At 41.4% G+C, this 23,177-nt stretch overlaps 1 long non-coding RNA gene across 2 annotated transcripts in view; it reads right to left on the reverse strand.

The window, feature by feature from the left end:
• Positions 1-12,032: 12,032 nt before the first annotated feature.
• LOC144223187 (uncharacterized) overlaps positions 12,033-23,177 on the reverse strand; it is a 70,446-nt gene continuing 59,301 nt past the window's right edge. Inside the window, exon 4 of one of the 2 annotated variants that reach the window (XR_013332615.1) lies at positions 12,033-12,080. This is a non-coding gene — a long non-coding RNA (uncharacterized LOC144223187). Of the gene's footprint in view, positions 12,081-20,881; positions 21,107-23,177 lie in introns of those variants that run through there. The other variant, XR_013332609.1, reaches the window with a different exon arrangement.

The following is a 23,177-nucleotide window of genomic DNA, read 5'->3' on the forward strand; positions in this document are numbered from 1 at the left end:
ACACCTCGTAGCAAGCAGTGTGAGACCAATAGTAGCCAGTTTTCTCATTTGCTCGGTAAATCCTGGCTACTGCCTTGTTTGGGACTCCTCTTCATACACAAGACACACCTCCAAAAGCCGATCGGAACCCATTATTTTTTCATCTTTCTTAGGTTCAAACTCATCATTTTCTCTTGACTGCAGCGCTAAGGGCTCCCCATGGGGTTGGCCATGTAACACAAGCCGCACCAGACTCTCCAAGCCAATGACTCTGCACAAGATTTCATCTTCTAGTAACACAGGACGCACCACAGCAACCGGAAGTAGAGACTCAGTGAGGATAAACCAGGACTGGTTGATGCCCACAGCACGAGGTTCCAGTTAGAACATTCCAGGGGGTCATTTCACAGATGTTACTCTTTATTTTGAAGGAAGAGAGCACCAGTCAGACAGTATAACCAACTAGTTCCTATCTTGTCTGTCCACCAGCAGGATAAGCCAGTGAAACCTCTCTCTGCTGAAATTCTGAGCTTCACATTGTTATCAAGGCAGTCCTGTGTGCCAGAAAATGGTACTGAATACCTGCAGAGTAGATAGTCAGTGTACCCTACAGCAGCAGGGAAGCCCTTTGCAATGAGGGGCCAAAAGCTGGGGACGTGCTCAAATCTTAGAAGGATTGCCAACAGACCTTGCTGCAGCTTTAGGCTTGCTGAACTATGTGGAGATGCTGTCATCAGCATCTGATCGCCAGGGATGTCTGCTTCAGTTTAAGATCAGAGCATAACTCCAGGTGAGAAGGGGGGAGATTCTAATGCTTTGGGAGCCCTTTTCATGTCTGAATCTCAATTTAGACTCAGTTGAATTCTAGGAGTTACCTATGGAGAATCTGCTCGGTGTGTGACTGTGCTAAACATGGCCATCACTTTATGTGACTCCCGGGGAGCCATTCACCATGGTCTCTCAGAGCAGCCACCCCTGGACCGTGCTGTCCAAAGCCTGCATGATCATACATGTGACCATCATGGCAGATGCTTCAGTGGTTTCAAAGTCCGAGAAGGGCTCTCACCGCCTTCAAAGAGCTTGTGGTCTGGGACAGGAAAAGATTGCTACAGAAGCAACGATGATGCCAGGCAAAGCGAGCTTGGTAGCAAAATGGAAGTAAGTGACCAAAAAATGAACTCAGAGGTAACTCAAGATATGAGCAGTGGTCAAAGGAAAAGGGACAGAAGGGAGAAGAGGCAGCCGGTTTGTCTTGTGAACCTCCCATGCCTGGTCTTAACCTGATAGGCCATCAAGAATCGTGCTTCTGGGGGCGCCTGGGTGGCGTAGTCGATTAAGCGTCCGACTTTCGCTTAGGTCATGATCTCGCGGTTCGTGGGTTCGGGCCCCGTGTCGGGCTCTGTGCTGACAGCCAGCTCAGAGCCTGGAGCCTGTTTCAGAGTCTGTGTCTCCCTCTCTCTCTGACCCTCCCCTGTTCACGCTGTCTCTCTCTCTCCTAGAAATAAATAAAAATATTAAAAAAAAAAAAAAAAGAATCGTGCTTCTGGAAGGTAACACTGACAACAAGAAAAACTTGCAAACTTTTCAGGAGACTGGAAGCCAGGTAGGAAGACACTTCAAATAGTCAAGGTAATGGATAAAAAGGCTCTAACTCACTCGTATAGTAACAGTCAAATGGAAGAGAGGCATTGAAGATATTTGGAAGTTTGTAAAACTTCATTTTGACTAACCCTAGAGTTAAAAGTGAGAAAATCAGTAAGAAAGTACTGATGAATCCCAATCTTAATAACAAGAAACGATATAGTTAAAGACTTGGATTATATAATGTGAAACTGCCATTTTTATAGGTAAAAAATGGGTGATTATCAGTAGTCACATGAAATTCCAATTTATTTTATAATAGGTACCCTTAAGTAACCCACTGTAGAAAAAGTATGGCCCCAAATAAAGTAACACTAAAAGAAATAAAAATTAACCATGAATACAAGCAAGTGAGAAGTCATTTGTTTAGCAGTGGGACAGGTGAGAGCATGTTTTATAGAGCAGACACAGTTCTTACAGGAGATTGCCTGGTGGAGAATCTCCCATGACTTTTCAGCCTAAGGCAAGATTCCAGGGAAAAGTGGTTAAGGTCAGTGAAAGGCCAACACTTGTTTTGGAAGTAAAGGAGGGCATTGTAACTTAATTCAATTTACAACCATCTATACACCCCCCTTTGGGGGTTTCCTTATCAGAAACTGTGTCCTAGAGTTCTTGACAAAGATTAGAAATATCTTGTCTGACATTTTCCCTGAGTCCATTTTCTCTACCTATGGTCCCTTCGCCATAATACATACTGAAGACAGAGTTGAGGAATAGAGAAAATTTAACTCTATTAAGCAAAGCCTTAAACAAGCCTTCCATTTCATGAGGATGTCATTAGATCACCTAGGAAATATTCAAGGTCTCCCGAGAATGAATTCCATTCAGAATGATGCAGGTTATAGAACCTCCATGATTGCACTTCCGAGTTCGAATCCATAGCCATGTGCCTCCAAGGCTTTGTTCCCACTGGTTTCTTTTCTAGAAGGCTCTCCCTTCCAGTTCTATGCTGCCTGAAGAATGCTAACTCATCCTTTGGGTCCTGACCCTGGGACCACCCTCTAAGAACTTATAAATGCTCAGCTCTTGCTTTTATTTCCATTGTATTGAGTTTGGTGGCCTGCCAATGTAAGTTTGTTTTTCACTCTTAGAGTTAATCAAGAAAGGTAAGCACAAAAATGCATGCTCTTGTGTTAGCCAGTAAAGCAAAGGAAAATAAATGTCCAGATTGTATGCTGATAATATGCTGCATTTGTGTCAGTGAGATAATGCCAAAAAACTCACTGCAAGAGTATGCAAATATTTTCATTTGTATATAAAAGTATACACCAATTATGTATAATAAGAATATGTTGGTAGAGGCTTAAAAAATATTTGAAGGGATACCCATCAATTTCTCCTAGGAAATAGACTTGGGGATAATGAGAAGATTAGGGATTTTCAGAATAGCATTTAATCATTTCTTCCCTGCTTGACTTTATTTTAAAAAGAATTCTTTTATTTAAAAAACAAAAAGAATCCATAGTTCTCCCATACTGGATCTTGAAAATTGTGGCTCATTCAAGCTCCACACGAAAGGGGGTATGTTCCAGGAGCTCACAACACCCAATTCCTAAATTAGACATGCCTGCAAGCATGTTTCTTAGGGCTTCCATTAGAGATTATTCATCATTCCACAGGGTGGCCTCTCTGACACCAAACACAATGAAATTAACTAGTTCAGGAAGTGGCACTCCACAGCCCCATGTAGTCATCATTTGGGGTAAATGAAGAAGCTCTTTAGATAAGTTCTGTAGTGACTAAAAAGGGTTGTTGCCCGAGAAAATTGTAGGACCAGCAAAAATCTTAAATGCAATATTTGACATCACTGTACTAAGAATTAAGTAGCCATTTCCCAAAATAGGAACCTGGCCACATAAACCCTTAGGTCTGAGCCCATTGCCATCTGCTTGCCTCTTTTGTTCTTCCAATACCTCCTCTTCCATTTTCCAACTACCAATCTTCAGCCATCCAATTCCAATTCCTTTGTTACGTTAAAGTTTCTAACCCCTCAAATGAAGCTTTAAGTTTACCCCTAAATAAAAAAAAAAAAAAAAAAAACCATCAAAAATTGTATTGAGGAGCCCCTGCCTCACAAAGGACCTTGTTTCTAGGGTTTCCTTCTGTAGCAACCAACAAATAATCAAGTGAATGATCATCAGATTCTCCTGATCAGATTCTCCTGATCAGTGCTCCTGATCAGACCCATCAGGGCCCATTCAAAGTTGGGAGTGAAGAAGAGTGTTGTTCTGGAAGCAACCTGACAAGGAATGTGAATCAAGCATTTTCTATGAATCGGGCACTGGACTAAGGCATCTTTCCTGTCACATCTCATTTGGTCTCCATAACAACTCTATGGGGTTATAATAGAAAAAAAATTGTCCCCAACCTGGTCTGAGTGATGTAATTCATAGCCTCCTTCCAACAAGATACTGGGATTTTACTGATCAAATATTTGAAAAGTTTTCTGATTTGCTTTAATGGGATTAAGCCTTCTCAGGGAAATCATCACCCACCACACGGCTGACTAATCAGTCAGAGTCTGGTGGCCATTTCTAGTGACTTATTTTTCTTCCAATAATCAGCCAAACAAGGATAATCTACTTATCATCTTTTCCTGTAAAATATCTTTACCAAAAGTGAATCCTCCTTGGCCTGTAAGAGGATTTTTTCCCCCTTTTTCCAAGGTTTTCATAAAATTTTGATACAAGCTCATAACCCAATTGCCTGAGCGCTTTTTAACTAAGTAGATACTATCATTTCACCATTTAACACATAATGCACAGTCAAAGATAGAGCCAGAGCGCAAAGGTGATCCATTTAATCTGAAACCCGTTTTTAGTAACTATTTGTCCTCCTTCCCAAGCAAACTGACTTCTCATTCCTTCGCTTCTCCTACCACAACATTTGTGACTTTCAATCCCACTTGCCCACTAAAACCTTTCTCTCAAAGGCTTATTGGTCAGGATGTGAAGCATGCCCTTGGGGAAGCCAAACTTGGATTTTCCAATTTTGACTCTGGCGATAAAATCTCCCAGTGGGAGGAGAGGATGAGATGGGCAGCCTGACTCTGTGTCTTCCGTGGATGATGCCTCCCTGAGAGGGTCTCCTTTACCTCTATAATGCCACCATCACACAGGCCCGGGAGGGCGGTTCCCTTTCATCTCCTGGGTTCCATGGAGATCAAGATTCTCATGCTTTTACCATAGTTCAGACCTGCCCTGTGCATTTAAACTAGGGTTTACTCCAGGCTGGCACTTTAGTAGAAGGTGCTCCTGTCAAGCCAGAGATCAATTCAAAGCAAACTCTTACCGATGGGGAATATTAAAATTATAAATTCTTCTGCACTGGGGTCAACTGGGGTCAAGTTCAAATCAGCTCAGCTTTTGAAGGTTAACTGTGACTTTGAATAAGACAACAGCTGTGGCATTTCTTTTCTTCAGGAGAAGTTCAATCAGGCTGCTTATCACCTTCTGCAGAATCCTCTTAACCCAGAGTGGAATGCGGGGAGGGATGTGGGAATGTGGAGTACCTACTGGAAACAAGTCTATTCTGGTCCGTGAGTGTCAGCTCCCTTTAAAGAAAAGTAGCCCAACATTTGAGAGCTTTTTTTTTTCTTTAGTTAGCCATTACCTATGACATTGCAAAAAGAATTACGTATGGTTGATTTCTTCTCTTTATATTTTCCTTTTTATTTCTAATCTATTAATATTAAAATACTTGAATGCTGTTTTGACTAACCAAGAGATTCTTCATCTATGGGAACACACTTCCAATAGGTTTCTTTTATGAGAAAATGAACTCATAATTCATACGGACAAGCTTCAGAATGATATTTCTGATGACAGGAGAGGCTTCAGGAAAAACACCTTTGCATAATTTACACCAGGCAAGTTCTGCGATGAAGGACAGTCCTTCTCAACTTGATAGCATTTAGCAACATCACACTGGTCATCTGAACTGGTCAGAGTGAGCTACACATATGATTTGGCCCAGATTCTAAGCAGGAAGTGACTCTTGCAACCAAAAGAAATGTAACATCTCCCTCCCATGAGCTCAGTGCAGGATGCTGACCCCAGAGATAGAGCAATTGGTGGAGAGGATGCAGGCCGGCAGGACTCTGTGCTCACATTAAAGAGAAACTTGTAAGGCCAAGGAGTCCAATGTAATCTTCTTAACTAGTTAGTATATAAAGTGCACCAGCACTTGGTGGAACACATGGAGAGAAGGTAAAGGTTGCGTGATGACTATGTTCAGTGGGGGTTTTGTTTTACATTAGCTGTGACTGAAGATCACCTAGAGATAGTGACAATGTGCCAAAAGTTCCATCTTGTGCAGAATGGTATGAAATAAGACATCATGGGACACATGGAAGAGAATTGGTGGAATTTAGACAGTGCAAGAGGCAATAGGTCCTAGGCTACACCAGAATGAAGACCTTTCCCAAAACACGCTGGTGAAGGCAGACTTTTCCCCAGCGTCTTTGTAAGAACTGAAAGTTTATATAAAATTCCAATTGTATATAGCACTCAAAGATGTATAGGCTTATAAATAAATAAATAAATACATATGTGTGTGTGTGTGTGTGTGTGTGTGTATGCATGCCTGCCTCATTAAATACAAAGCAACTCTCATTCCAACCATTCTCAATAAAGCACTCTGATATCTTCATGAAGTATTAAGTTTAAAACTCCTCCTAAATATTGCATATGTAGGCACTGAGCAGGACAGCACCTATCTGCTTATTATACTCAGAATTGATTAAACAGAGTTGATTAAACAGCTAAACAGTCTCCTTTTCAGAACCCTATATTAATATAACTTTCATTTATTTGGGTTGATGGAATGTTCCATGTATAATTGACACTGTGTGTGTATAGAGATAGATAGATCACAGATAAATAGATAGATAGATAGATAGATAGATAGATAGATAGATAGATAGATGATAGATAGATAGAGATATAGGAAGCTATGTATGTATTTATGTATATACATACACACATATAAATATATAATAGACACTACACATACACACACACTAACATAGTGTCTGAAGAGATCTGAAATAAAATAATTTTTTTACTTCAGATCTGTATCAGTTAAAATTTAGCAGCTATTTGCTCTCCTTCTAAAAATGAAAAAAAAAAAAATCTTCTGAAGCCCATAGCCTCGCCATTCTTGTAGATTGAATTGTGTCCTCCAAAAAGATATCTGCCAAAAACTCCTAACTCCCAGCACCAGTGAAGTGACTTTATTTACAAATCTAATTAGGTTAGGATGAACTCATACTGAGGGTGGGCCCTAACTCTAATGACCAGAGCCCTTGTAAGGACAGAAATTTGGAACCAGGGACAAGACGGAAGACCGCCAGGTGATGATGGAGGTGTAAACCGGAAAGAGGCAGCTGCAAGCCAGGGAACACCAAGGGTTGCTGGCATCACCAGAAGCTGGAAGAGGCTAAGAAGGATCCACTTCTAGAGCCTTCAGAGGGAGCATAGCTCTGCCATCACCTTGATTTTGGACTTCTGTCCTCCAGAACTGTTAGAGAATTAACTGCTCTTGTAATCTAGTTTGTGGTCATTTGTTAGGGCATCCCTAGGAAGCTAATGCAGCCCCCATACTTGAAATTCCACCAGGGTCTGTAGGCAAAAAGCACAAGTCATATAGCACAGAAGGTGTTGAGCCTACCTGCGGACAGCAAGGAATGCAGCCCCTTTCAGAACACTCCTTACAGTGAGGCTTCCCATTGTGACTACTTAATCAGTTCTCTGCTCACCAGTGATCTGATTTGCAAATGGAAATTCTTCCTTAGACCTTCTAAGTCAACATCATATTCTGACTCCTTGCTTTTTCATGCCGAAATACAGTGCATGGGGTGCTACGTGTGTCACAACTTCAACGGGCTGCCATGAGGCTGAGACAGACTGAAACACAATAGAATATTACGCCTGGGATCTGAGAAGAAAATATAGGGTGGGCACACAGGAAAGATTTACTCTTCATGAGTGGTTCAAGGAAGAACCTAAAGGAATACAGAACTGGGCTTTCCACTAGAATTTTCTGCGTTGATAATCTGCACCATCCAGTATGAGAGTCATAAGCCACAGGTAACTACTGAGCACATGGAATGTGGCTGGTGTGACCCGTGACCTGAATTTCAAATGTGATTAATATAAATTCAATTTATTATTTTTTATTTTTAATAAAATAAAATATTTTGAAATTATTTTTGAGAGAGAGAGAACACGAGCAGAGGAGGGGCAGAGAGGGAGGGAGACACAGAATCTGAAGCAGGCTCCAGATTCCAAGCTGTCAGCACAGAGCCTGATGCGGGGTTCAAACTCACAAACCAGCAGATCATGACCTGAGCTGAAGTCAGATGCTTAACTAACTGAACCACCCAGATGCCCCAATTTAAATTCAATTTGAACTAGCACAGATCTAGAGTCTAAATAGCATGGTAAAGAGAGACTAGAAGCGGGGAAGGCCAGAGAGAGGATTCAAAATGAAACAAAGCAAAAATCTATTCAAATCAAATCTAATGTAAAAATTAATGGAAAACAACGGTTAGGGTAGACTAAGCAATGAAGTTAACAGATGATTATCTCTTTACCCTCTCTATGATCATGTGTATCCAATATAAAGGAACTGGCCAATTGAGCTAAGTGAATAATAATTTTTAAAAAGACTGTCTATAATCACTAATCAAATCAGCCAAAATAGTTGATCTTGGAAATTCAATGGCTACAGGCTTACTGGATTAAAAGAGAAACTTAGATAGAAAGAATTTTTCTCATGTACAAAAAATAAAGGATTTAAAGAGGTGAGGGCATACGATAAAAATTCAGTAGAAGAAAAAGAGAAGATGTAAGCCTCTAAGAGTAACCCAAAGAAGTCAATAGCTTTTAAATAGTAACAAGAAACAAACGACAAGAAAGAAGAATGAAAGGGGATCAAGGAGGAAAGGAGAGGATGGAAAGGAGAGAAGGAAAAGAGAGGGGGAGAGAGAGAAGCAAAAGAAGGAACACACACACACACACAAACCCAGATCCATAAATTCAAAAGCTGGTGGCATTTGGAGGAAGCATTTGGGAGGGCCTTAAAAGTTAAACTACTGTGACTGCTTTTGAAAAGAAAATCCCAAGATAGATGGCATGAGGAAATATCACATATGAAGATATCAGAACAGAAACATGCCAGTGCCCACAGGTCAGCCAAGTCTAATCTAGAAATCACCAAAGTCTGAGGCACTCTATAACTGAATTTAGAATCAAACATTCAGTTGAGAAACTCTCAACAGCATACAACTGATTCACAATATTTCCTGAGCTCACCATCAAAACCAGGAGATTCCCTTCTGTGATCATTCTTGTGGACACAAGAACACATTGAATCTGGGCAAAAATATTCAGTTAACATTGCATAAAACAATAGAGTGACATCCATGGGGTGGGAGGAGTTGGTAATATTGCTTATGTCTAGAGCAGAGAGGAAATGGGATCAGTGTTATCTCAGTTGTAGGGATGGTGAAAATATCCCATATTTTGGAAAATGAAATTAAAAGAATGCATGAAATCTTGTAACAAACTTAGTCTCTCTTACACATTGAGAAATGATTTAAATTGTGTCAAATTTCATTGCATTTTTAAAAACTTGGAATCCATGACATGGGTGATTAATTAACCAAGGCTGTGTATTGGCTGGTTTTTTTCCATAGCTCTGTTAATTCAGAAAATTCATTGAATATTCACTAAGTGTCCAAAGCTGGAAGTGCTATGGGCACTTATTAAATGATTGCTGAATAAAATAATAAACTACTTATTTAGATGCAGATATTATAAACACCTGTCAATCATAAAGCAAGTGTTCATTTTTTCATAACCTGTTGATGGATCCCCCCCAGGGCCTTTGTTTGGTAATTGCAGTTCCCTAGCAACAGCTGCCATCCTGAGAGGCAGGTTGGCTCTGCCGTGGCCCCATCCAGTGCCCACTCTTGTGGACTTCTAGAATTCCCCACAGCAGCAGCAGCAGCAGTGCCCATGTGCATACTGTATTAGCTTCTTATTGTTCCTGTGGATTTGAAGAAATAACAATGGATTTAGATATCCAGCTTAACTAGTTTCCATTTAAAACAACCGAAAATGATGGATGAAATAAAAACAAACAGAAAATTATCTTAAATACATCCTCAAGCTGCAAAAAAAGTTAGGAATCTTCAGATTAAAAAACTAACTAAAAGACAAGCAGTCAGAAAAAAAAAAAAGCAGAGTCAGCTTTTGTGTTGAGCATATTTCCCATGAACTTAAGCCTTGGGGTTCAAGGTCCCTCAAGGTCTAGAAAAGAGAAGGCAAGGACCAGGGTCTTTTCAAGATGTGATTTAGCAGGGAACCCCTTCATAAACCATGGACCCCAAAGGCCATTCTCTAAAGGTTTTCTCTGGAAATAAACTCACTCCACCCCTCTTCCCAGACAGTGAGGATGTGCACTGTCCGGAGCCTTATCATTCAGTAGAAGGGGAAAGTCTCCCCTAAAAATTTGTGAGCACATGCTAGCCTTCACATAGTTTACAACCCGAATTCACACAACCTTATGTTGTCCAAAATACATAAAGTCAAAAATGTAGTTTAAGGTGATTCCAGAATGGCAGTAGTACCACTTCCCTGGGAGAACCAAATATAATTCTGTTCTCAAAGAACTACCTTCATTCCCAGAAACAGACGGTAAAATATGGCCTAAGGGATAAGAGCGAATTGGAAAGTAGAGCTGAATACACTACACCAAATGAAACGTAGAGAGATGGGAAACATGGAAAAGAGGGTCATGGTAGACAGAACGAGGAAGTTTAACACAGGTCTGAGGCGAGTACCAGAAGGAGAGAGAGAAGCAATCAGGTAGAAACAATATTTGAAGAGAGATATAGCTGAGCACAACCATCCAACTATAAATAGGAAGCAGGCTAACCTAAAGAAATCCACTTTGGAGAGCAAAATGAAGACTGAATAACCATGAGAAGATGCTAAAAGCCTCTATAGCAAAACGACACAAGCTTCCAAGAAGTAGTGCTTAGCTCACTTCTTAATGACAACTGTGGAAGCTTGAAAACAGCAGAGACATACAATGTACTGGGGAAAAATAAATGCCAATGCAGGAGTCAAAAACAACAACAGCTCTTAAGAATGAGGACAAGGTATGGGGCACCTGAGTGGCTCTGTCGATTAAGTATCCGACTCTTGATCTTGGCTCAGCTCATGATCTCATAGTTTGTGAGTTTGAGACCCGAGTTGGACTCTAGGCTGAGAGCTTGGAGGCTGCTTGGGAGTCTACTGGGAACAGGAGCAAAAGCGATGGGGGGAGAGAGAGAAAGAGAGAGAGAATCCCAAGGAGGATCCACACTCAGTACAGAGTCCAACATGGGACTCAGTCCCTCAACCCTGGGATCATGACCTGAGCCAAAATCAAGAGTCAGACACTCGAATGACTGAGCCACCCAGGTGCCCCTAAAGTATCATCTCTTTATGCTATTTCCATGCCTGAGTTACTTTAACGGCACCACCCATGCCTTGCCTCAATGTCTACAACTTTGGCTTGTGTCCTCTGGATTTCCCCCTCAATCGAATCTCCATTGTTTGGATTCATGGTGTTCACTCGTGGTCCGACCCTCTCATTAGGTTTCAACACATTTTCAGGTGAAATCAATTAACTTGTGATTAGCTTCTAATGGTTTCATGGTATTTTAAATTACAACTATGGCTTCAATTACAGTTTTCATTTTTCGGGTACATACTATTCACCTGAAACCCTGGTTCCTTTCACTTAGCTGAGCTTGACCTTGTATTTCACATTAAGCTCAGCTCGTTTTTCTGTTGCAGCTTGGACTAATCTATTTGAGCTTCTTACTCCTTTTGTTTTGCTCTAGTTCCTCCAGAGGTCAAGTATTTGATCAGATAACAGGTTCTTCTCTCTGATTTTTATATCTTATATGTCCTGAGGTTGGTGGTGCCGTTCTAAGCTTCTTCCAACCGTGTATTATGCACGCAGCTGACTGCCTTACGCTGGAGCCGTCATTATCAGCTCGGGCTTATGAAGCACTCAGTGACTATATCAACATGGTGTTCGTGAAGTCCTGGTTCTCAGTCACCATCAGTAGTCTGGCATTGAGTCAAGGGTGAGGAAATAATGAGATCAACCATGGCAAACAACCATACCTGCAAGGGAGCCCATCTCTTCCTGTTGTTCCTAAGCCCTGTAGAAAGAGCATGAGTTTTATCATGAAAGGCTTTGCAATGATGCTTGGATTCTGCCATAGAGCAGCTAGGTGAGCTTGCAAAAATCATGTGACTTCTTCAAACCTCAGTTTCCTCTTCTGGGATACGGAGATCATCATTACCATATCCACTGTTGTGCAAACTAAACATAACAGGGCACGGCAAGCCCTTCGCAAGCTCTTCTTTTTTTATTTTTTAATGTTTTATTTATTTCTAGGAGAGAGAGAGAGAGAGACGGCATGAGCAGGGGAGGGTCAGAGAGAGAGGGAGTCACAGACTGAAACAGGCTCCAGGCTCTGAGTTGGCAGTCAGCACAGAGCCCGATGTGGGGCTCGAACCCACTAACCGCGAGATCATGACCTAAGCGAAAGTCGGATGTTTAACCGACTGAGCCACCCAGGCGCCCCTTGCAAACTCTTCTAATCTGACTAATTAAATGCTTTCTGATTAACTCAGTAATCTCAGTTCCCCTTAAAACAAATTTCCCTCCAAATTAAGACCTGTCATGAGGGACTTCTAGACCAATCCTACCGACCCTTTCAATTAGATGATTAGTAATTAGATTTGGGTGCTGGCAATCCCCTGGTCCCCAAATCCAGTGAGAGAACTTGGGCAAACTATTCAACCTTCTGTCTAGGTGTTTGAGATATTTTAATAGATGTTTTTAAATAAAAAAGAAATATATTATTTCTTCACAAATCAAATAATAAATAAGGTACACTGTGAGAAATTCACTGGAAATAAAGGCATTCTAAATTGCCTTTTCCTATTGATTTTGGGCTAATCATTTAATTTCTATGACCCTAGTATTTATTTTTATAATCTCCAGTTTCCCCACTCACTTAGGAGGATATTATGAGGGTCAAAATTAGCGCAACATACATTGGGCATTCACCCCTTATTACCATCATTGTATATCAGCTACTGTCACTGTTGGCCCAGGCTACCATACCAACCACAGACTGAGTGGCTTAAACGACAGAAATTTATTTTCTCACGGTTCTGGAGGCTGGGAAGTCCGAGACCGAGGTGCCAACCAATAGTGTTCCTAGTATGAGCTCTCTTCCTAGGTTGCAGATAGTCAGTTTCTCACTTTGTTATCACGCGGCCTTTCCTCAGCGTGGCTGCATGGAGAGAGAGCTCTCTCTTCACCCTCTTGTAAGGCCATTCATTCCATCGTGAGGGTCCCACTCTCATGTTCTAATCTAACTTTAGTTAGATTTAGTTGCTTCCCAAAGTCCCCTTCTCTAAACATCCTCATAATGGGACTTAGAGCTTCAACATAGGAATTTCAGGGAGAGTACTTTCAGTCCATAACAGGGATAGGAGTTCTTTTGTTACTGTCATATATAAATGAATATTGAGAAGAATCTGTTTTCAGTAGAAGAGTAGGTCTAGGAAATTTTGGTAACATATACAGTTATAACATAACATATAACATAAGCAGAATCTAATTTAAATATTTTGAATATTCACATGTAGGATCTCAACAAATAGGACACTGTGGCTCCATTTCTCTCAAACTTTGGTAAGTGATCTTTACTGTTGTCTAACTTCCCGTCTGTAAGAAGTCTGATGCTAGTCTAATTCTCTTTAGGCAATAGCTTTTTTTTTTTTTTTTTTTTGCATTGGGAAGCTTACTAAACTTTATTTTTGTGCAGTGCTTTTTTAATGTTTTATTTTATTTTTGAGAGGGGGAGGGGCAGAGAGAGAGGGAGACCCAGAAACTGAAACAGGCTCCAGGCTCTGAGCTGTCAGCACAGCCATGGGCCATGTGGACATGTGGGCCATGAGATCATGGCCTGAGCTGAAGTTGGATGCTTAACCAACTGAGCCACCCTGGTGCCCCTCTTTGCCTTTTTGGATTTCAGAAGATTCACTTAGATGGATCCAAATGTCATTATCAGAAATACTGGTGTTAATCGAACCCTTTCAGAACAAGATTTTGTTCAGCACAGGGAGGTTTTATCTATTGTTATTTGATCTGTATTTACCTTCTATATGTTCCTCTCTCTTTCTCTGTAATTCAGATTATCTGTGTCTTCTGTGTCTTTTGTCTGTTCACTTATTCTTTCCAATTTCTTTGTATTTTTGATCTGTAATGCTGATTGTTCCCAGCACTCAATATTTTAGGTGGTCAATTGGATTGTGATGATATTCACCTCCTAACTTTCAATGTGGACATTTGGTGTGGGGGTTTTTTAAAAGTTTCCAGAAATCTTTTTATATTCTCTTATCTTCTTAAGACTTCTCATTACATTTTTATTAAATCTCTAGTCTGTTTTCCCATTAATTCTGCCTCAACAGGATCTATGTAATCGAGTTGCTCAACCTGTTATGTCCAAGGAGATGATTCGTCGTTTTCTTTTCCAGCGCAAGTCAGTGAGTATGGGTTTCTTCAGCAAGAAAGATGCAAATCCAGCTACTAGGTATCTGGGGTGATGGAGAACTGACACGCAGGGGAAGACATGCCTGCTGTGTCCTCTGTGAGTAGGTCAGGAGTGAGTAAGTGTCCAGGGCTGGGACCTGAAGGTTGAGTGGTAACCCCCCCGCCCCCCAGTCTGAAGACACCCTCATGCACAGGGACAAGGGCAGGCAGGCCTCAGTCTGGTCTTTCCTCTCCCCCCACCCCCAAGTCTGCTGCCAGCTGTCAGCTCAGCCCCTAAACAGGCAGGTGCAGTATTTGGAAAGATACACTCTAACCAGCCAATTTGTACAGGTAGATCCCAGTGGCTATGTATACCCAAAGCTATGAAGACTCTATAGAACTAATGATCATTTATAACCTTTCTGCAACCCCCAAAGACTGGAAGCAAATTTTATTTATAAGCAGTTGAGAGAAAAAAATGGCAGGTTGAGGGTGTTCGTCATCTTTCCCTCCCAAGAACCTACTCCAATTAAAGGGGAAAACGGCAGACACACAGCCAGCAACTGCAAAGGATAGGACAGGTAACATCAAGGGGAGAAAACGGTTTTTGAAATACAGATGAAAAACGAAGACTTGGAGACTGATTTAGCAAAGGAGGGGAAGCTATCATCTTAAAAGTGGCTACTGCGGGGAGGAGAGCCCATGCGCCAGTGAGGCCTGTAGGAGGGACTGAGCAGGCGCGAGGCGTAGGTTGAAAGTCTCCATCCGGGAATCCAGAAACAGGGACCGGAACAGCCGCTACTACCCCGCAGGCAGAAGACTCACTTCCGGCCCTCTCCTGAAGGCCCGTTTAGAGAAAGTAGTTTGGAACGCTAAAGATAGAGTGAAATTTAAAGAGGAACTTCCTAATAGTTAAGGAAATTAAGCATTAAAATAGGCTTTCAAATAATCCACAGGCCTGGATTTAGGATTTTATTCGTGTGTTCTTTGTGCCTTCCTGTTGGAAAACAGATGGTTGGACTAGGTTCACGTATTCATTCAACAAACAAGTGTGGAAGGCCCTGGATGTTAGACCTGCCCCTTCATGTCTGTCATACCTCTACGATTATCTTATTATATGTATATATCTTATATATCTTACTATATAATAAACTATTATATATCAAGACTCATAAAAATGCACAATATTTCCTTATTGCCTTTCATGACCCCTAAAGTGAAGCAGAAATAACACAAGGAGACTATGATATATTCATAGTTTATATCTTCAATATGTCTGATAGGGAACTAATAAATGAATTCAATGAAATTAAATGAAAAATAATAAAATGATTTAATACAAGCATAATTCCTGAAACCTGCTTATTAGAGACAATATGGGAGACAATAATGATGAGCTAAATACCCACACTTTATTCGGTTCATCAGTAATTTCTCACAAATGTCTATTTTTGACATCAGCTCTTATTCACACACCCCTGGGTACCTCTAGCCTTCTAGAGTCTGGACCGCACCACCACCACCACCACCAGATCAAAGACTTCTCTGGCCAAAGTCATCACACCATTAACCTTTCAACAAGAAGTGTTTCTGAGCTTCTCTCTTCCCCTCCTTCCCTCTCTCCCCTCCTTCCCCGCCCCCCTTCTTTCTCTCCCTCTCTCTGATAGAATCCACTCTGGCATCTATGGTGTAGGGTCATGCTGACAAGATGCTTCATCTTGAAATTGCCCCCTAGGCTAGTAACCTTAACGCATTCTGTCCCACATTTCCTGTCTCACGTCCGCCTCTCCTGCAGCCATCTTGTTGTCGAACCTAGTCCTTTTGCCCATCCCTTCTATGCTGGTCCTTCTTAGTTCCTTGGTCTTCCTGGTCTGTACCTCCATCTACTTCCATAGTTTTTCTCCAATCAGTGTGCTGACTGACAGCATATGGATATAGATATATAATGAGGCCACACTTTTCTGCTGCAACCCCAGGGGCCCATGTAGCCAAGAGCTGGAAATCTCCGGGAGCGCCCCCAGGGGGCAGTGTAGTGAAGAGACAAAGAGCAAGGATTAGGCCTGTGTTCAAAACTCACTCTACTGGGTGCCTGGCTGTGGAACATTAGGCAAATTACTTAACCTCTCTGCGCTTCAGTTTCCTCATCCGGGAAACTGGAATAATAATATTATTATTACCTATTCTGATTGGTTGTGAGGTACAATAAATGACTTATATGTGAAGTACTTGGCATAGTATATGGCTTGTGGTAAAGCCTCTGTAAAATGTTAGCTATTATTACTGTTATGATTAATTGAGACAAGGGATTGAAAAACACATTTAATTTTTCTTCGTTCTGCTTTACTCACCATGGTGATGTTGTGCTTTCCTGGTCTTCTAAACCAGCAATGTAAAGGCCACCCTCTACTCCTCTCTTTATATTCATTAACAACAGTTGATTTTAACTCCTACGCATTTGTTGGATCAGCCTCTCCCTACTGTGCCTCGTGTCAGCTCAGGCTCTCTGTTCAGGCTTTTATCACTTTGCATCTGGAATATTGCAATGGATTCACCACTGGTTATCTTTCTTATTTCCCCTTCTCTCTTTAAAAATCATTCTCTGCCTTGAAACCAAAGTGGTGATAGAAAAATCATGATGATGATGGTGATGATGGTGATGGTGATGACGGTGGTGGTGAGGATGGTGGTGGTGAGGATGACAGTGGGGATGGTGATGATGCAGATGATGGTGATGATGCAGATGATGGTGATGATACACAATATTTTTAGGAATTTTCCCGTTTAATCCTCACAATGAATCGATGAAGCAGATACACTTACCATATTGTTTTAGAAAACTGAGAAAACAGCATTTGACAGGCTAAGGAACTTGCCCCAAACCCCGAGGGGAGACTTATTGTTCCAGAATATCAGTGCCAGGTGTTTGATCAGGGCCTGCACTCCCAGCCTCTGACAGCTGCACTTCCATTGCTTACAGCCCCTCACCAGCTCCTGATTTCCTGCATGTGAAAGTGCCTTTCCACAAGGCTTACAAGGCCCTTTATCAGCCCATCTGGGGGAAATTTCCCCAGCCTCCTACCCTACTCATATCTTAATAATCCACAGTGCATTTTACTCCTTAGCAATGCCATACTGCTGTAGATCCCAAGTCCAGGTGTGTAATTCTGTTATGTCTTTTCCTCACTTCTCCATTTGATGACCTACAAAATAACTACTGAGAAAATCTGGCTTCTGTGACAGGTGAGCATTCCCACCTTCAGGTTACCTATGCTGTCAATGCATTGCTTGTGTCATTAATGCTTTATATTTTGATTGGCTCATAACCTATCTCCCTTAGGGAACTGTGAGCTCTCTGAGACCAGGGCCGTTTACTCATCATACTCTTAGCACAGACTTGACACTCAGAAAAAATATTTATTAAACTGAATTGATTTTTTTAATGTTTTTTGTTTGTTTGTTTGTTTGTTTGAGAGAGACAGAGCATGAGCAGGGGAGAGGCAGGGAGAGAAGGAGACACAGAATCCAAAGCAGGCTCCAGGCTCTGAGCTGTCAGCATGAGGGGCTCAAACTCACGAACTGCTCATGATCTGAGCTGAAGTTGGACGCTCAATCGACAGAGCCACCCAGGTGCCCCAAATTTTATTTCAAAACAGTTGGCCTGGCACAGACATAAAACCATGTTCAGATGGTTCCATGATAGACCTTCTCTTTCACCTTGTTATCACTGACATAGTTCAGAACCAGAGGAGAATAACACTCATCTTGACCATCTCCATTTTCTACTCTCTAGTCATTATTTGTTTAAACAACCCCTTCTACCTACCGTCCCCTCCCCACCAGCCTCCATCCTATCTACTTAACCATCTCCATCCCCCTCTCTTCCTGCAGGCTATGAGGCTAGAACCCACAAATAAGCCAATGAGACATTTAGTCTGGGACCTATGGGCCCCAGCTGGGTCAGGGCAAAAGACTAGCTGTTGGATCAGCTGAATCGTTACTCATAAGAGACATCCCAACTGAACAAAGGGAACCAAATCAATAGTCACAACTCGGGGGACCTGTATATTTATCTCCACATCAATATTATGCCTTTATGTCTCTCAACATTCTAACACTACAAGTGACAAGGGCTATTGTAACTCATAACAAATGATCCAACAAAGAGATATTGGCTTTTTATAATTGGTCCCAGAAACACTGTCACTCTAGTGACAATGAAATTACTCGAAAGAAGTCTTTCTGCTTTTTCTATACATTGCATCATAACCTTTAACACCCATTATTAGCAATCACTATTACATGTTGAGCTAGCTGAGAAGGAAATGAACAGAGACTAGAATTTAAAAATCCCTAGGCCTTGTATTTGGCACCTTTAAACTGCCTACCTGGTAGATTGCACTATCTGTGAGGGACCTTTTGAAAATGTCCTCTCTTTTATTTTCTTTTAAAGGCCTGCAAGATCCCAGCTCCTCACTCAGGCCATGTTCTTAGAGAAGTTAAATATTGGCACAGTGAGCACTAACAATGTTTCTGGTGAGGTGATGTTTTTAGATGTGTATTCATGCTACAGAAAGGTTTAAGATACAATCTATAAAATTTAGTCACAAAAATGGGTTGTGCAACAATTTTGGAAAATGTCATGAAAATTATCATAAAATTATCATAACTTGGGCCTGAATAACTCTACTCTTAGGGTTTAAACCTATGTAAATAGTCTGAAATGATAGAAATAAGTTTCAATAACAATGATGGTCATCACAGCATTATTTTAGTAGTGCACATAGTAAAGAAAAACAAAACCCTAAATGTCTACAAATAGGAGAATGGCTAAGTAAATGATAGTAAAAAAAAAAAAAAAGCCGTATAAATAATGTACTATTTTGGAGCCATCCACGATTTTATTTCAGGTCAATGCAATTCAACAAGGATGTATTAATGGCTTCAGATTTCCAGCATCATTCTAACAGCTCATGATCTAGTGGACAAACAAGTATTAAAGAATGTTTGAAACAGAAGGCCGTATTGACACAAGAGGGGAGAGGGGAGCATGTCAGGTGGGGAAGTAAGTAAGAAGAAGAACCAAGGAACAGTCAGTTTGCACCTGCTGATAACACACTAATGCAGTTATTTTGATTGATACAGTAAATAGTTTATTTGTTTGGTGGACATAGGAGAGGCTTCTAATTGGCTTCTGGAAGAATGTGGAAAAAGAGACCTGATGGATGAGGAGCAGGGAGCAACAGAACAGGGTACTTTAGGGAAAGGTGCTGTGGGTGGGAGTCTGGCCCAGGCAAAGGCACAGACACAGGGGAAGGAACGTGGTGTAAGAGGCATGGTAGTCAAAGCCGCTGGAGGGCGGAGCATCCGGGTCCTGATCCTGGAGAGGTAGGTCCACGAGACCTGAAATTTCTTGAAAAGTATACAGAGCCTTGATTTCATTTTGAGGGTGATGAGAAAGCACTGGAAGTGTTTGGGAACAAATGTAAGGAAATAGATGCTGAGTGTGGCATTAGGTATGTTGAGTAGAGATTACCACGCAGTTAGATGCAAGTCTAAGGGTGTGAGGAGAGAGCTGGACTAGGCTCAAGGGTTTGGAAGTCACAACATTCAGATGGTAACCGAAGCCAAGGGGGTGGACAAGATGGCGGGCAGGGTGGCAGTGGGCGTAAAGGGCTAACGAGAGGGACAGGCAGAGGGATGGGATCCTCAAAGGATACTGAGATGGGGTGGGTCAAGAAGAGTGGTGTTGCAAAATACAAGGCAAAGTATGTTTCAAAACGTGAGTGACTGTGTCAAAAGTCACTGAGCATCAGGTAAGGTAAGCACGTGAAATAGTCTAAGGAAAGTAGCAGCAAGGGCATAAGTGACCCGAGCCAGAGCAGTTTTCGTGGAGTGCTGAAGACAGAAGCAGAAGTCGCAGAGCACTGTGGGGTCTGTAGGTGGTACAGAGGCCAAGACAAGAAAAGAAGCAATGCTTTCAAGAAGATTGGCTGGAAGAAGCTGGAGAGATAGGGCGGCGGTGCAAATGACCTCTCTGTCCATGCGCTGATTTTAGTTCATTGTTACTATAAGATGGGATGCTGGTATTCAGCAATTGGATGCTGATGGGAATGAACAATTAAGGAAGGTGGAAGTTCAGAATAAAGGTGAAAGAATTGATACATAATTGATACAATGAGGTTCTTTGGGGAGATGAGTAGGAAGGGGATACAGAAACCTAGGCTGGAGAAAAGGACACCTTTTCTTGCAAGAAGAAAGGGATGAGGTGGGTGCTGGATGGTTTGTAGGATTGGAATTTAGATGTTGGAGGAGAGGGGATTTGTTCAATGGCTTCTATCTTTCATAATGGGAAGGGGGTAGGCACTGGGGAGAATGGGGAAAAAGAGGTAGACAGGTGTAATAAAGAAGAAGATTATAGGGTGCCTGGATGGCTCAGTCTGTTAAGCATCTGCCTCTTGATTTTGGCTCAGGTTCGTGGGATCGAGCCCCATGCTGGGCTCTGTGCTGACAGAGCAGAGCCTTCCTGGGATTTTCTTTCTCTCTCTCTCTGCCCCTTCCCTGCTTGTACTCTTAATCCCTCTCTCAAAATAAATGAATAAACTTTCAAAATAAAAATTAAAAAAGGAAAAGATTGTAGTATCTGGGAGGTTTGGTTAGGGATAGAGAAGAAGGCAGGGTAGCCCAGATGATAACTGATCCACATAATTCTGTGATTTTCCTCCACTCGAGTCAACAGACATGTTTCTTACTTTTTATCTCCAGACATTTATGAAGAAAATTCCACTAAGTTCATTCCATCTACCAAAACACAGCCCTCCAAGGATTCACCATAGGGAGATCTGAGTTAGCCAGGAGACCATTCTCCACATTCCTAGATGTTAGGAGAAGCATGAGAAAAGTCATGGTGAGAAAAAAAGGAGATGACAGAAGAAAGTCCAATCAAAATTTGCTCTTATACATATTGGCAATCTGTTGATTGTATAGTGCTTTTTTAGTCAAAAAAAGCCATTTTTAATCTATTAATCCATCTCTTCCTCCCAATAATTTGCTCAAAATTGTAAAGCAGGTGGGACCATGTTGAGACCAGCCCCATGTTTTCTGAACTCTGAGCACTTCTCATTTTCATATGCTAGGAGACTTTCGGACCCACCAGAGTGGTACTGGGGACATCTATGAGAAGGAAGTACAACATCTCACCCAAGGATTATTCTTTAGTGAGGGTCTAGGGTTTTCTGTCATTGATGCCCTCAGACCCATTCTAAACACACACACACACACGTACACACACACACACACATTGTTACTTTCATCAACAATAACAACAGCTGAAGGGAAGTGCTCTGAAATTCACTTGCAGACTCAAATGCTTGACTCAATGTCAAGAAGAGACATGAAATTGTTTCCTGGCTTCTCTGGACTAAGCAATTTCTTGACCTAGCGAGCAATAGTAAGACAATGCACATGTTAGAAATAGTAACATTCTCTCCCTGTCTGTCTCTCCCCTGCTCCCTCACATGTCCTTGGGCTCCTGGATGATAAGTGAGGTAGTCAGTAGAATAATTCTCTTGAGGAAGAAAGCAGCAGGATTCCTTAGTCCTTCCTGTATTCAAGGATCTTCTCTCAATTTTTTTCCTATCAATTAGTAGTACTACAAGCAGGCCAATTCCTTTTGTGAGGGGGATCTCCATTAACCATCACTATCTCTTTGAATTTTATCACAACATACTATTTTTTGTCAAGTCTTGGGGTATCCTGTACCAACATGTAGAAATTAAGGCTTCCAAACCAAGATGACATCATTGGTTGATTATTGTCTTCCATGGGGGTCATTGTCATTGTCATCAAATCCTCCACCATGATCACTATCAAAATGCAGACTGTAGAGCAGCAAGATCTCCATCTTACATGAAGAAAAATTATATGTTGTATATATCTAAACTTCACAAGCATTTAGTATTCGTTCCTGGTGACTGCATGGAAAAGCCTCAAATATAGGTACTTTCTTCCCATTACAATCGAACAAACCACTTTTGAAGTGGGCATGGGTATTACCGTCAGGCAGACACAGAGTCATATTCGGTAACTCATTGGCTGTATGAACTTAGTTAAGTTACTTAACCTCTTTGGGTCTCAGTGTTTTGTGGAGTGGGGGAAATATCTCCTTCACAAAACTCTGGGAAGATTAAGAGATACTGCAGGTGAAGCAATCATGGATGTTCAGGGACTGCTTTCCAGCCCCTTCCCCACCCCCTCCCACTTCCTGGAATCAGAAATACCCCATCACAAGATATTACTTTAAAAATTGAAATATTTGGTGAGAAAAATAACTTTGCAGGTGCCCGTGTTATTTTTGTTCTGCTCTGTGAAGACGTGACAGCACCGGACAATCTTTTCCCAAAGCCTAATTAGAGTTTTTCCATTACTGTATTTGTGTTTGTTTTCACTTCTTTTGTTCAAGTTAGGTTTTCAGGCGACCAAAATGAAATGCTCGCCAGAGTCATCCTTTGTAGCAGTGATGACACAAATTACATTGTTCTCCAGAGTTTAAAACACCCAGCCATTAAATTTAACTATGTGAGCTTGGCAAATCTTTTCAAAAACAAAGCAGCTGTTTCCCTTTTGTTCGTTTTTGTTTTTTTTTTTAAGCCTTGCTCAGGCTTAAAGATGTACACACTCCCGTCGGAAACCCAAGGAAATACTGTGAAGCAGACAAATGCATTTCCTAGTGGAAAGGCTCACAGTGACGGAAAGACAATGAGGCACTGAATCTTATTTTCAAGCCATTCAGTATTTTCTATTTGTTAAGCAATACAATGCTAATGGTGTGTGAGACATTATTGCAAGATGAGTAATAAGTTGTTTAATCTTTATAAGGTAGGTACTATTATTATTCCCACTTTGCAGATGGGGAGACTGCAGTATAGAGAATTTGACAATTTGGC

This window comes from Crocuta crocuta, unplaced genomic scaffold (genome assembly GCF_008692635.1).
Source record: "Crocuta crocuta isolate KB4526 unplaced genomic scaffold, BGI_CrCroc_1.0 scaffold31, whole genome shotgun sequence".
NCBI lineage: Eukaryota > Metazoa > Chordata > Mammalia > Carnivora > Hyaenidae > Crocuta > Crocuta crocuta.